General features: G+C 38.1%; 1 protein-coding gene across 4 annotated transcripts in view; it reads left to right on the top strand.

Annotated features, from left to right (window-relative positions):
• Positions 1–2515: 2515 nt before the first annotated feature.
• tmc6b (transmembrane channel-like 6b) overlaps positions 2516–13500 on the top strand; it is a 33024-nt gene continuing 22039 nt past the window's right edge. For 2 of the 4 annotated variants that reach the window (XM_057844769.1, XM_057844766.1), the window contains exon 1: positions 2618–2784. The gene's annotated coding sequence lies outside the window, so the exon portion shown is untranslated. Of the gene's footprint in view, positions 2591–2617; positions 2785–13500 lie in introns of those variants that run through there. The other 2 variants (XM_057844767.1, XM_057844768.1) reach the window with 2 other exon arrangements.

Here is a 13500-nt window from a genome sequence, read left to right as displayed (position 1 = left end):
AAACATAGCAAAGACAATAGACAAATGGCACCTCTTCGGGTCCCTTTTGCAATATGGGGGCTTGAGATAATAATTTCGAGTGATGACGTGACTCGCAGCCACCCATTTACTGCAAAATGGACTGCTATTGAAAGAGTCGGTACGCTCCATCAGTTGCAACGGAGGGGCTGCGATTGACGTAATCACTCGAAATTAATATCTTAATATCTATAAAACAATAGTGGCACAACAAAAAATTTTACAGCACAAACGTAGCATAAACGAATGGCACCATTTCGGGTCCATTTTGCAGCAAATGGGGGGCTGCGTGACATCACCACTCGAAATTAATATCTGAATACATTGATCCCTCGCTACTTCGTGCTTCAAACTTTGCCCCCTCAGTCCATCGCGCATTTGATCTTGCCACAGGTGCTTGTCAGCCGACGCTTCATAGCGCCGCACGTGTCAATCATTGTTAAACTTGTTAGACAGTTATTGTGGCAACTCATTGTGTGTAAGTGAGCAGCCTCAGCAGATTTGAGTGGACTCACCCAATGAAACATTTAATAAAGCCAGGGATTTTTCTACTACTTTATTCTTGTTTAAAAAAATAATTTGGTAACATTTTTAAAACTTATCATAATTATTACATTTGAAGTGCTTAAAAACATTTATTAAAATATATATACATTTTTTAAAATTATACTTTGGGAAAAAAGTGAAAATAAATGTCTTATATGTATCTCTTTTCAATGCCTAATCTGAATAAATACATTAAACACACTTTTTTTGGGGGGGGGGTGCCACTTCGTGTTTTTCTCACTTATCGCGGCGGGTTCGGGTCCCCATTAACTGTGAAAAAGAAGGGATCACTGTGTCTCAAAACGATAGCAGCACAACGAAACTTTTTACAGCACAAACCAAGCTTGAACAATTGACACCATTTTCAGCTGTTTTTAACTAAATGGCGGGCTGGTTGACCTCAGATTGACCCATAAAGGAATTGTAAATTTTAAAAACGATAGCAGCACAAAAGAAAACTTTGTACACCACAAACAAGCACAAAAGTAGCACAAACGATTGACATCGTTTTTTATATAAATGTGCGTCCTCTAGGGGGCTAACCTCACGGAGGTTTCAAAATGTCTTTTGGGAAAAAAAGTTTTACCAATAAGGCTTTCTATTTTCCCTGTTTTGGGGGCTTTCCTTTCTTTTTGCACGGTTCAGCTCAGTGGAATTCGTAATTAACCAACTACAAGCCTATAAAGCCTTTTGAGACATGTGATTAATGGCTAAATAAGTAAATAAATAAATGTGAAATGATTATAATATACAGGTGTACAAGTCCTACCTATTTCTACTAATTGCAAGTACTGATTAAGTAATTTTGCAAACTACAGTTACTAAATTTAGAATCGACATCTATTTCACTATGTGCACTTTGGACTTACATTTGTTCATTTATGTTAGGTTACTTATTCATTTCCTTATGATTTAAAAAAGTCAATGTTTGTGCGATCTTCAAAATATATTCCATTTAACTCTGCATAATATAAGTCATTTGTACATATTTTTTCTGAATGTATGTTACTTATATCTTTATGTATAAAAAACACAACAAAAAGTACATTTTTACATCATCTTCAATCTTAATATACATCCTATGTTCTTAAGTAGTTAAAACTGAGATTTGGCATTTAGTATATGAGGAAACGAGGGAAAATAAAAATTAGGAGATGGAAGTTGGGGTTATAGCTGTTTTTGTTTTATTTTGCAAATCATTGAAAAAAAACAATTTTGAATGAAAATCAGTTTTTGCATGTTTTTTAGTAATAACTGTGCTAACTGTGCCAAAACAGTTTTCTTTGCATTTCAGTAGATAGATAGATAGATAGATAGATAGATAGATAGATAGATAGATAGATAGATAGATAGATAGATAGATAGATAGATAGATAGATAGATAGATAGATAGATAGATAGATAGATAGATAGATAGATAGATAGATAGATAGATAGATAGATAGATAGATAGATAGATAGATAGATAGATAGATAGATAGATAGATAGAAAATAAATAAATAAATAAATAAATAAATAAATAAAATTTCTGGCTATGTGGCGACCTTCACGTCGGGGAGTTCCGGCAACAAATTCTAGCCACTTTCACCCCTGCACATGAGAATTTTCAACACCTAGACCCATTCTCAGACAGTTTCTATGCTTTCTAGGTTGTACAAAACAATTGCTCTTTAACTGCTGATTCTTAACAATCTTGGCAAACATCTGAGCAACTGTTACGAATCAGGCGCAACCACTGTAAGAAATGCCTGGGGGGTGCGGTTGGTTTACTTACTAATCAATCAAATGATCATGTCGGTAAACAGATATTTCAGTATTTGCCGGAGTAAAATGGCCATAAACAGGTTGCATGACGTTTAGATGAAAATATGGCTTACCTTTTGTTTGCTCAATTGCATTTTCTCCCACGTCATTTAACACACCCATTTAAGCTTAATGGTTTCCCCGAGCCTTGTAGTTTCCAGTGCGGATTGTTTTGACTGGTCACTCGCTGAGACTCAGCAAGTTTCAAAAGTTTCCAATTTGGTGAGTGCATATGGTTGTCTTCTTTAATTGTATATCACACTGTCAAATATTCAGACGAATGAAAAGCAGATATATTACGTCGTCACGACGAAATTTTTAGCGACATTTTAAAACAAAATATGTGACGAAGTAGCTGCCCGGGGCAACGAATGACATTCCAGATTGACAGCTGATGAATTCACGACAAAAGGCTGGTAATGTAGCTATTATTTTTGTTCTCTTGTCACTCAAAGAAGCCAGCTTGTTCAGCAAGGAGGAAACAATGCAGGCGCTTGAAACAAAATCGAGCCGGGTGAATGAGTTGTGTCTTCTGGTGAACAATGGACAGATGCTTTGTTAAAGAAAGGTTCCAAGCGTATTTGTGCTTTCCATGTTCCTGCATTGTGGGCTTTCCACTTCCGATCAAGTTAAGACTGAACCTATAGTTTTGCCCCCTTGGGTCTAGTTGAAGGCGGGAAGACCCACTTTGTAAAAAGGATTAACCGCATGCCTGAATTTGGTGCAGCATTGCACACTGTTCTGCAAAATTGTTCTGCCCTCATTTCTTCTACCTCATACCTACCTTTGTAAATAATTGCTTTGTTAAGGTAAGAACAGTAAGGCTCTACAGTTATTGTTTTTGGCTCTACAGTTATTTATTTGTTTATTTTTTAATTTTTAAAAAGTTGTTTTATTTTATTTTAAAAATCATTTTATTTAAGAATTTACTGGGAGTGGCTGTGAATCTTTTAGTGTCATTAAAGCCGCTTGACGTCCTGCCATCCCTCCCAGTCAAAATGTATTGGACGTCTAATGCCGTCAATGGCAGCCAGTGAATTGAATGAGTGCTCTATAAAGGGTTGACTTAAAACAGTTTCCCTTCTAGCTGCTTCCATTTGCAAGGATTCCTTTATTAGGATTTTACTTAGGATTGCAAGGATTCCTTTAATCTGATTTTTTATCTAACCCTTTGGGAATTTGATATCCTTTTGGGAATTTGATATCCCATTCTTCTCTACTATGACAGATGTGACACCACTCCTTTTTCCTGTTTTGATTTAATCAGCTCGCACGCCACTTTGAACATTGTGGCTATCAGCTTTGTCTCTATCCTAACTTCAGTTGTCCAGACTACAGTATTGTTTTTGGCAGTAGAGCAGCCTCCACCCCCAAGAGGCTTTGTTTAGTTGCTATGTCACCCCCACACTATTCTGTTCCAGTTCTGTCCATGAGAAATATGCTAACTTTATGAAGGTGGCGTAACTTTTCCCCACAGGTTATCTCAGTAAAATGAATCTCTTCTAACGCAGCCCTCGTTCTGTGAAGCCGAGGGACATTCTATTTCACGTCAACAGCACTAACGTTTTGTTTAGGCAAGTGGCTACCTTTTGTCAAACAACCCATTCTGAAAAGAAAAGTGAGCCCTATAAAGACATTTCCACTTGAAGGAGACATTCAATCAAGTCGCACATTGCCCACACATAGCGAATGGAATATGTTATATATGTATATAATAGGTTATCAGAAACTCGTTGCATAAGTCAAAATGTCTGTCTTGCACACATTTCTTGGTTTGTAATGGACACAGGGCAGGAACTCCACATCCCCACACAATTATGTTTATTTCCCCAAATCACTCATTTTAATTTCTATGAAATTAACACCATTTAAAGATGAGGAGCAAATGGTAAATGGAGAGTACTTATATAGTGCATTTATCTACATTGCTACAATGCCCAAAGCGCTTTACATTAGCACACATTTACCCTTTCACACACAAACTCCAATGGGGCTGCTGCCATGCAAGGCACTGCAAATTATGACTCACTGCCTTGCCCAAGGGTACCTCGTTAGTGGGCAGCTGTAGCCGGGAATCGAACCGCTGACCCTTCGGTCCCACGACAACTCGAGTTACCAACTGTGCCATGGCCGCTCCAAGTTGTAGCTTGGAAACAGGGAATTGAATTGATCACGGCAAAATGACATTTTTGTGCCATTTATTTGCCTAGTTTGTTTTCGAAGCACTTCTGAACTGCACCGATTTGTTCTTGTTCGTATGCCATTTCAACAGAAAAACGTTAATAATTCATATCCACTGAAAACTTTTCATTTTTGCGGGGCACAAAACAATTGTTTCATTAAACTATACTATAATCCTTTAAGGTGAATAATATCCAGACGCAGAGTATCAGCTCGTGCTTACATATATTAGAAGTAGGGATGTCCCCGATCCAATCAGGCGGATCATTCCATTTTTCAGGGGAATCTGATTTTAAATTTAAAATATATATTTTTTTAGGAGCTAAAAATTAACAAAGTAATCCAAGATAGAATGGCACTGCCAAAAGACACAAAACTATATAAAGTATGTTTTATACTCCACAACACTCCCAGAAAAAGAGGTAGTCCTGTAAACAGTACAGTACAGTAACGTGTTTAGAACTTTTTTAGATAAATAAATCAAATCTTCAAATCAAAATGCCTACACATAACTTACAGTTTATTAATCACAGAAGAATAAATTAGTTAAAATAGTTATAGCATTTTAATTGCAGGCTATGTTTCAAATATATGAAACATTTGTCGTTGCATAATTTTCCAGTACACTTGCTAAAATGATGCACAGCTCTCCGCTACCGAAATAAAGATATTCGATTAAATAACCACCTTTCATCTTAAAAAGATACCTTAATCAAAAATGTAGGTTTGTGCAAGTACCGTATATGCATTGTGATGTTCTTGTCTTGACATAATTCACTCACATAATTTTTGCTAATGTAACTTGACGTTTTGGGGGTCTGAATCATCTAACCATTTTTCCCGGTTAGCTTCCGCAAGAAACACAATGTGCTCTGTGCTATTCTTTTTATTGTGTTCTTTTAACTATTAAAACGTTGGGCTGTTCAGGAAAAAAAATCCTAAAATGCTACTCTAACTTTTTTTTTTACTTTTGCCCAGTTATTATAGTTTTTTTTACCGCTTTGAATTGAAATGCAATTACTGTATTTTTCGGACTATAAGTATAAGTTTTTTTTTTTTAGTTTGGCTGGGGGTGCGATTTATACTCTGGAGGGACTTATATGTGACATTATTAACACATTATTATATAATTTCACATGTTATTTTGGTGTTTTGGAGTGACACAGATGGTTTGGTAAACTTGTTAGCATGTTCTTGATGCTATAGTGATCTGAATAACTCTTAATAACTATGTTACGTTAACATACCGGCCACGTTTGCATTTCGTTGTTCATGCATCATGTAACATTATCATACTGTATACTTATTCAGCATGTTGTTGTATTTTTATTTTAAATTGCCTTTCAAGATGACATATCTGTTCTATGGGTCGGATTTTATCAAGTAAATTTCCCCCAAAAATGCGACATATACTCCAGTGCAACTTCTCTTCATTGCGCATTTTTGGGCTGGTGCAACTTATACTCAGGTGCAACTTATGGTCTGAAAAATACGGTACTGTAATTTTTGGACAGTGATATATACACATATATATACAGTGGGGAGAACAAGTATTTGATACATTCCCATTGGCAGTGTATCAAATACTTGTTCTCCCCACTGTATGTATATATATATATATATATATATTAGGGCTGTCAAACGATTAATTTTTTTAATCGAGTTAATTACAGCTTAAAAATTAATTAAATGTAATTAATCGCAATTGATCGCAATTCAAACCATCTATAAAATATGCCATATTTTTCTGTAAATTATTTTTGGAATGGAAAGATAAGACACAAGGTGGATATATACATTCAACATACGGTACATAAGGACTGTATTTGTTTATTATAACAGTAAATCAACAAGATGGCATTAACATTATTAACATTCTGTTAAAGCGATCCATGGATAGAAAGACTTGTAGTTCTTAAAAGAAAAATGTTAGTACAATTTATAGAAATTTTATATTAAAACCCCTCTTAATGTTTTCGTTTTAATGAAATGTGTAAAATTTTCAATCATAAACTAGTAGCCCGCCATTGTTGATGTCAATAATTACTTACACCAGTGCTTCTCAATTATTTTCTGTTACGCCCCCCCCAAGGAAGACGTAAATGTTTCGCGCCCCCCCCAAACTCTGCCGCCACTGTAAATAGTATCATTTGTCTATAATATTACTATTATAAGTACGCCTCTGCCTCACATTGTCATTTTTTTTCTATTACAGAAAATAACAGAGATCAACTTATAAAGTATAACTTTATCAACATTGTTTTGTTTGTAACAGAAAAGACTTAACGTGCATCAATTTGCCTGAATTAAAAAAAAAAAAAAAAAGTCACATCCAAACTGTAAAAATACACTCAAGGTACATTTTTAACATTTGATACTGAAAAATAAAATCAGTAAATAATAACAAATTCAAATTTATTAGAAACATTAACTCATGAGGACAATATGCCAAAAAAATTGACCGAAAAAACAAAACTGAATAGAAGGGGGGAGGGGGGAGTGTCTTTGGACAAAAGGACAGTTTTTATTTTTGCTGCTCGCTGCTCACAGTATCACCTCCAGTTTGCAATAGTATTTTCCACTGAGCATGCTAACAGTGCTCACTGGTTTACTTATATAACACTGACAAAGCGGGACGATTATTGGCAATATTCGGCACGTTTTCGCTGAAAAACAACCAAGCGGCTTATCAATTAGATTGGGGTCTAATGTCTTAAAGTGGCGTCTTAATTGATTTGGCTTCCGGCTGTCCGCTATAATCATTTTTAGACACAGTAAACAGTGGTCTTTCCTTACCTACCACTGTATTAAATGTCAAAGCCAAAAGGCAAACGGCCTGAAAAAAACGCATTCTCGGCGGCCGATGGAGAACCATAGGGCGGTCGTCGTGACGATCCCGAGCCGAAAATGGCATGTCTCGGGCGGACACGTGAGAACCGGAGAAGACAGTGGGTCGCTGCATGAGTCCGGCCGGAAAACGGCTTTCGAAAACGGCGCACAGCTCTTCATATCTCTCATCTGTGTGCTCTTGCTTACTTCAAAAATACTGCGCGCACTTTGAAAATGAGAGCGCCACTGCCACCCACTGAGTGGATGCGCAAGTACACTTTATTCTAGTATGGCAAAAAAAGAAAAAAAAAGCATGTTCCCCGAGGTCACATGCGCCACCCCTGGCATCGCTCTGCGCCCCCCTGGGGGGGTGCGCCCCACTATTTGAGAAGTACTGACTTACACAATGCTCATGGGTGCTGAAGCCTATAAAATCAGTCGCACCCAAGCGCCAGCAGAGGGCGGCAAAACTCAATATATAAAACACAATTAACAAGTGAGCGTTTCACTGTACCGTCATTTAAATTTGTCTGAGCGGCATCTGCATTAATTGCGTCAAATATTTTAACGTGATTAATTAAAAAAGTTAATTAACGCCCGTTAACGCGATAATTTTGACAGCCCTAATATATATATATATATATGGATTTTTACAGGCTAATCAGAAACTAAATGTACATCCATTTGTGCCCCAATTATGTCAAGTACTGTAGCAGTATAATGGCTCACTCGGCTGACTTGCATGCAGCCCGGCATGTTATGTTATGGTATGGTATGAATTCATGGATGCTTGTTCCTCTCTGTATCTTCTGCTATAGACCAATTCAGGGTGAAGTCTGCCTTAGCCTGAAGTCAGCTGGAATACGCATACTGTAAATGATGAGCAGGATAAATCATGTCAAAAATTAATGGAGGAATAGATGTCAACACCGTACATCTATTGAGTGTATAATTGAGTACACAGACGAGTAACCATTAGACTGAATATACAGGGGAGACTGCAGCTTATTCCATCACACTTGTCTGACCATTCGTTGAGGACTCTGAGCAAGTCTACCCATAGGAAATAATTAAAGTAGAAATAAACTCTAGAAATATTAAGGTATCAATGGTTGTAAAATATTTACTCTTTTACAGAAAATACAATGAATCTAAGGGCTTCAATTCAACTTTGCTTTATAAAGCACTCTAAAAACCATACAAATTGTATTTGTTTTATTATACAACGTTTTGTACACCATCATCAAAACTGCAGATAACAGTCGCAGTGTAGTGATAGCTGGCGAAGAGGATGTTTTATGCCCAGCTGTTTGTACTTCCCCCACACATAAATGAATTATAATAGTGTAGCCGTAGAGAAACAAACTGAACAAATGTTGTTGACATTGCTGGGATTTCTGGTACTGGCCAGACATTTAGGACCCCAAATGAGAAAAGAATGTACCTAGAAATAAATTCCATACTGTATTGATGGGAAAATTTGAGTTTATGTTCGAAGTTTCTTTGACATGTGTTTGTAATGTAGCAGGGCATATGTTTTCTTGGCCTTTAAAAGAGTATAAGGATTATCCATCCATCCATTATCTTCCGCTTAGTCCGGGGTCGGGTTGCGGGCGCAGCAGCTTTAGCAGGGAAGCCCAGACTTCCCTCTCCCCAGCCACTTCAGCCAGCTCCTCCGGCGGGATTCCAAGGCGTTCCCAGGCCAGCCGAGCGACATAGTCTCTCTAGCGTGTCCCGCCGGTGAGACATGCCCGGAACACCTCTCCAGGGAGGCGTCCAGGAGGCATCCGAACCAGATGCCCGAGCCACCTCAACTGGCTCCTCTCAACGCGGAGGAGTAGCGGCTCGACACCGAGCCCCTCCTGGATGACCGGGCTTCTCACCCTATCCCTAAGGGAGAGCCCGGCCACCTTGCGGAGGAAACTCATTTCGGCCGCTTGTATCAGGGATTTTGCTCTTTCGGTCACGACCCACAGCTCGTGTCCATAGGTGAGGGCAGGAACGTAGATCGACCAGTAAATCGAGAGCTTCGCCTTTTGGCTCAGCTCCTTCTTCACCACAACGGACCTGTGCAGAGTTCGCATCACTGCAGACGCTGCACCGATCCGCCTGCCAATCTCCCGCTCCCTCCTACCCTCACTCGTGAACAAGACCCCAAGATACTTGAACTCCTCCACTTGGGGCAGGATCTCATCCCCGACCTGGAGAGGGCATGCCACCCTTTTCCGGCTGAGGACCATGGTCTCGGATTTGGAGGTGCTGATCTTCATCCCAACCGCTTCACACTCAGCTGCGAACCGCCCCAGTGAGAGTTTGGAGGTCACAGCTTGATGAAGCACCACATCATCTGCAAAAAGCAGAGATGCAATGCTGAGGCCATCAAACCGGACACCCTCAACGCTTCGGCTGCGCCTAGAAATTCTGTCCATAAAAATTATGAACAGAATCGGTATAAGGAGTACTAACATGCAAACCTCCCCTATGACACATGTGCACTAGATATGATAGATAAATCTTCCATTACCAACGAAAAGAAAGCGCTCACGTATTAACCTGTGAAACCAATTTAACTGACTACAGGGTAAGGAAAAAATGATTTTGGTATTTTTGCTATAATTTGCTGTGCCCCAAAAAAATATTTTGTGCATTTGATTCCTATTTGTCTGTGCTGTTCAGGGGAAAAAAGTAGCACTGATTGAAGCTTTTTTGTCCTCACTTTAGTGAGTGAGATGGCATATTTTTGTCACTTGTAAAAAGAATGTGCGTGTATAATAATGTTTACCTTGTTTGACAACTTAAATGGATTAAAATGAGATTTATGAGGTGTGTACATTGCCCTTCTATTGATTCATTCATTCACAAATATTACAATCATATTGAATCATTATGACAGTTGTAAAATTAAGGCCGTTTTATTGTCTTGAACATATTCACACTTATTAATGTTGACTAGTTGATGGTAGCTTTGCATGTAATGCAAACGATAGCATTCATAATAATATATTTTTATTTTTTATTTTATTTTTTGCAATGGCGTTTCTTCGGCGTGCAGCAAAGCCAAAACATTTCGACACACTGACATAGTTTATACACCACAATGACCGGAATTTTCATGTGACATGGGCTCTGTCGTTTGGACCATTTGCCAAAAAAACACATTTTTTTCTTAAATGTAAAATTTCAAGGTTCTACTTGTACGAAAAGTTTTGTCTAAATTGCATCATTTATACATTAAAAAAAAAAAAAAAATCAGGACGTAAGGGGGCAAAAAAGTTTGATGTACAGTAGTTTTTGCTAACAACATGCGGTTCGGCCAAAATTTGCCAAAAACATACCCATTCATTTCAAGTGGCCAACATTTCCCATTGATTTCCAATGGCCTTATTCGTCATTCATTTCAAAAAACCAAAAACCTCCATTCACTCCAGTTGATTTCCAACCCAACTGGCAGTGACCCCGAAATGCTCCCAAATCAACAGGAGGTGACCCAATATGAAAAGGAAGTGACCCTGAAATGCCCCCAAAATTTCAGGAAGTGACCCAATATGAACACAGTGACCCTGAAATGTCTCAAATTCAATAGGAAGTGACCCTGGAATGCCCCCAAAATAAACGGGAATTGACTCAATATCTACAGAAAGTCAGAGAGCCTCAAAATTAATCGGAAGTGACCAAATATACCACCTATCACGGCATAGCTCCCATCACAATTTCTCTAGAAATTGCATTTTCTTATTAACTTCTGCTTTTACTTGTGTGGGGAAATTTTTTGTGCATGCAGCTTTCAGAATTGCTCGCTGCAAATTTGGTAGAGCACGTCATATTGACGCAAGGGTCAGTGGTTTGGTCCCAGGTCTGACTGCTTCGTGTTTATGTGTTCTTTGGCGAGACACTGAACCCTAATATTTCCCAATGTGCTTGGCAGTATTACAGTGGTATGGATATATATGTGTGAATGGGTGAAGTTGATTAAGCCTGTAAAGTGCTTTGGGCACTGTAATGGTGTAAATACACGTTCTCTCAATTTCGTATTTAAAGTGCTCCTTAGGTGTCCTGACATTCTTCCGCGAAAATACAAGAAGTTAGTATCTAACAATGGTATGAAAAGTATCTGAACCTTTTGGAATTTCTCACATGTCTGCATAAAATCACCATCAAATGTGATCTGATCTTTGTCAAAATCACACAGATGAAAAAAACTGTTCGCTTTAACTAAAACCACCAAAACTTTTATAGGTTTTCATATTTTAATGAGGATAGTATGCAAACAATGACAAAAGGGGGAAAATAAGTAAGTGAACAATCACATTTAATATTTTGTGCCTCCCCCCTTGGCAGCAATAACTTCAACCAGACGCTTCCTGTAGCTGCAGATCAGTCTGGCACATCCATCAGGACTAATCTTGGCCCATTCTTCTCTACAAAACTGCTGTAGTTCAGTCAGACTCCTGGGATGTCTGGTATGAATCGCTGTCTTTAGGTCATGCCACAGTCGCAATTGGGTTCAAGTCTGTACTTTGACTTGGCCATTCCAAAACGTGTATTTTGTTCTTCTGAAACCATTCTGAAGTTGATTTACCTCTGTGTTTTGGATCATTGTCTGGCTGCAGCATCCATCCTCTTTTTAACTTCAACTGTCTGACAGATGGCCTCAGGTTTTTCCTGCAAAACATCCTGATAAACATTTGAATTCATTCTTCAATTAATGATTGCAAGTTGTCCAAGCCCTGAGGCAGCAAAACGGCCCCAAATCATGATGCTCCCTCCACCATGCTTCACGGTGGGGGTGTGGTGTTGATGTTGTTCCATTTTTCCTCCACACTTGACTTTGTGTGTTACTCCCTGTCGATTGATGAACATCCAGAGTTTTAGAGATGGTTTCCCAGCTTTATAAAAGTCAACAATCCTTGATCGCAGGTCATCAACCAGCTCTCTTGACTGACCCATGATGCTCATCAGACAATGCTTCTCATCAAGACAATTCTTACCAGGTGTGAGTTTTATAGTGTGCAGGGCAGCCTTAAACCACTCATCAATGATTAGGTACACACTTGACTTAAATTGTTTGGGGAAAAAATGGTTTCAATTGCTCTTTAAGTCTCTAGGGCAGAGGGTTTACTTACTTTTTACCCCCTTCTGTCATTGTTTGCATGCTATCCTCATTAAAATATAAAAACCTATAAATGTTTGGCTGGTTTTAGTTAAAGCAGACACTGTTTTTACATTTGTGTGATTTTGACAAAGATCAGATCACATTTGATGGTGATTTTATGCAGAAATTTGAGAAATTCCAAAAGGTTCAGATACTTGTTCATACCACTGTAATTCTATTCAATTTCCACACGGTTTGAAATCAGTTTATTCTGGGGATGTGGTTCTGTTGCAATATAGTTGGGGTTACTTGTTGTCATTTTTTTTTTTTTTTTTTTTGGCCTTTCTGTGACTAATTCCTGTCTGACAGGCGTCTAAAGTCTAGACTAACTTTTTTCAGTTTTGTTTTTGTTTGTTGAAATGATGAGTCTTTTATTTTCTTGGATACTTTAGCAAAAATGTTAGGCACCGTAAGTTTGTTTTAAGAATTATAGTAATAATTATTAATTAAATTAATTAATAACAATTCTATGTGTTTCACTTGTTTATGGGGTTACAAAGCACATTGATTTACATTTGAATTAAACTGATAACCACTTTGTAGATAGCACATGACAGTATTGCACTTTGATCCCTTGAGATTCTGAATTCATTTGTCATGAACGCTTACACGCAATTCTGACAATACATCATTCTCCTTTCATTCATGACTATTCATGTTATAAGTGACTGACTCAGTCCTCATCACGTGCTGTAGTACAAAGCAACTCCAGTGACCGAGACTCAGCCCAACATCTCAGGATAAGGCTGTTAATTGTTAATTTCGAGCACTCATTTGTGGACGAGATACATTTTTAGATAAACAGTATGACTGAGACAAATACTTAAACAAAATCTTAATGATCATAAGCTTAATAGACCTCAAGGTCTCATTTTGACATGTAGCTGAATGAGTTCACCGGGCAAGTCCCAACTTGTGCTTCCAGATTCCAAAGTAGTGTGCTGGGTTTTATTCCTTTACGTGTTGTGTT

The sequence above is a fragment of the Corythoichthys intestinalis genome, chromosome 8 (assembly GCF_030265065.1).
Source record: "Corythoichthys intestinalis isolate RoL2023-P3 chromosome 8, ASM3026506v1, whole genome shotgun sequence".
NCBI classification, from domain to species: domain Eukaryota; kingdom Metazoa; phylum Chordata; class Actinopteri; order Syngnathiformes; family Syngnathidae; genus Corythoichthys; species Corythoichthys intestinalis.
Note: the sequence above shows the minus strand (reverse complement) of the source record. Positions and strands in the feature narration are given on the sequence as shown.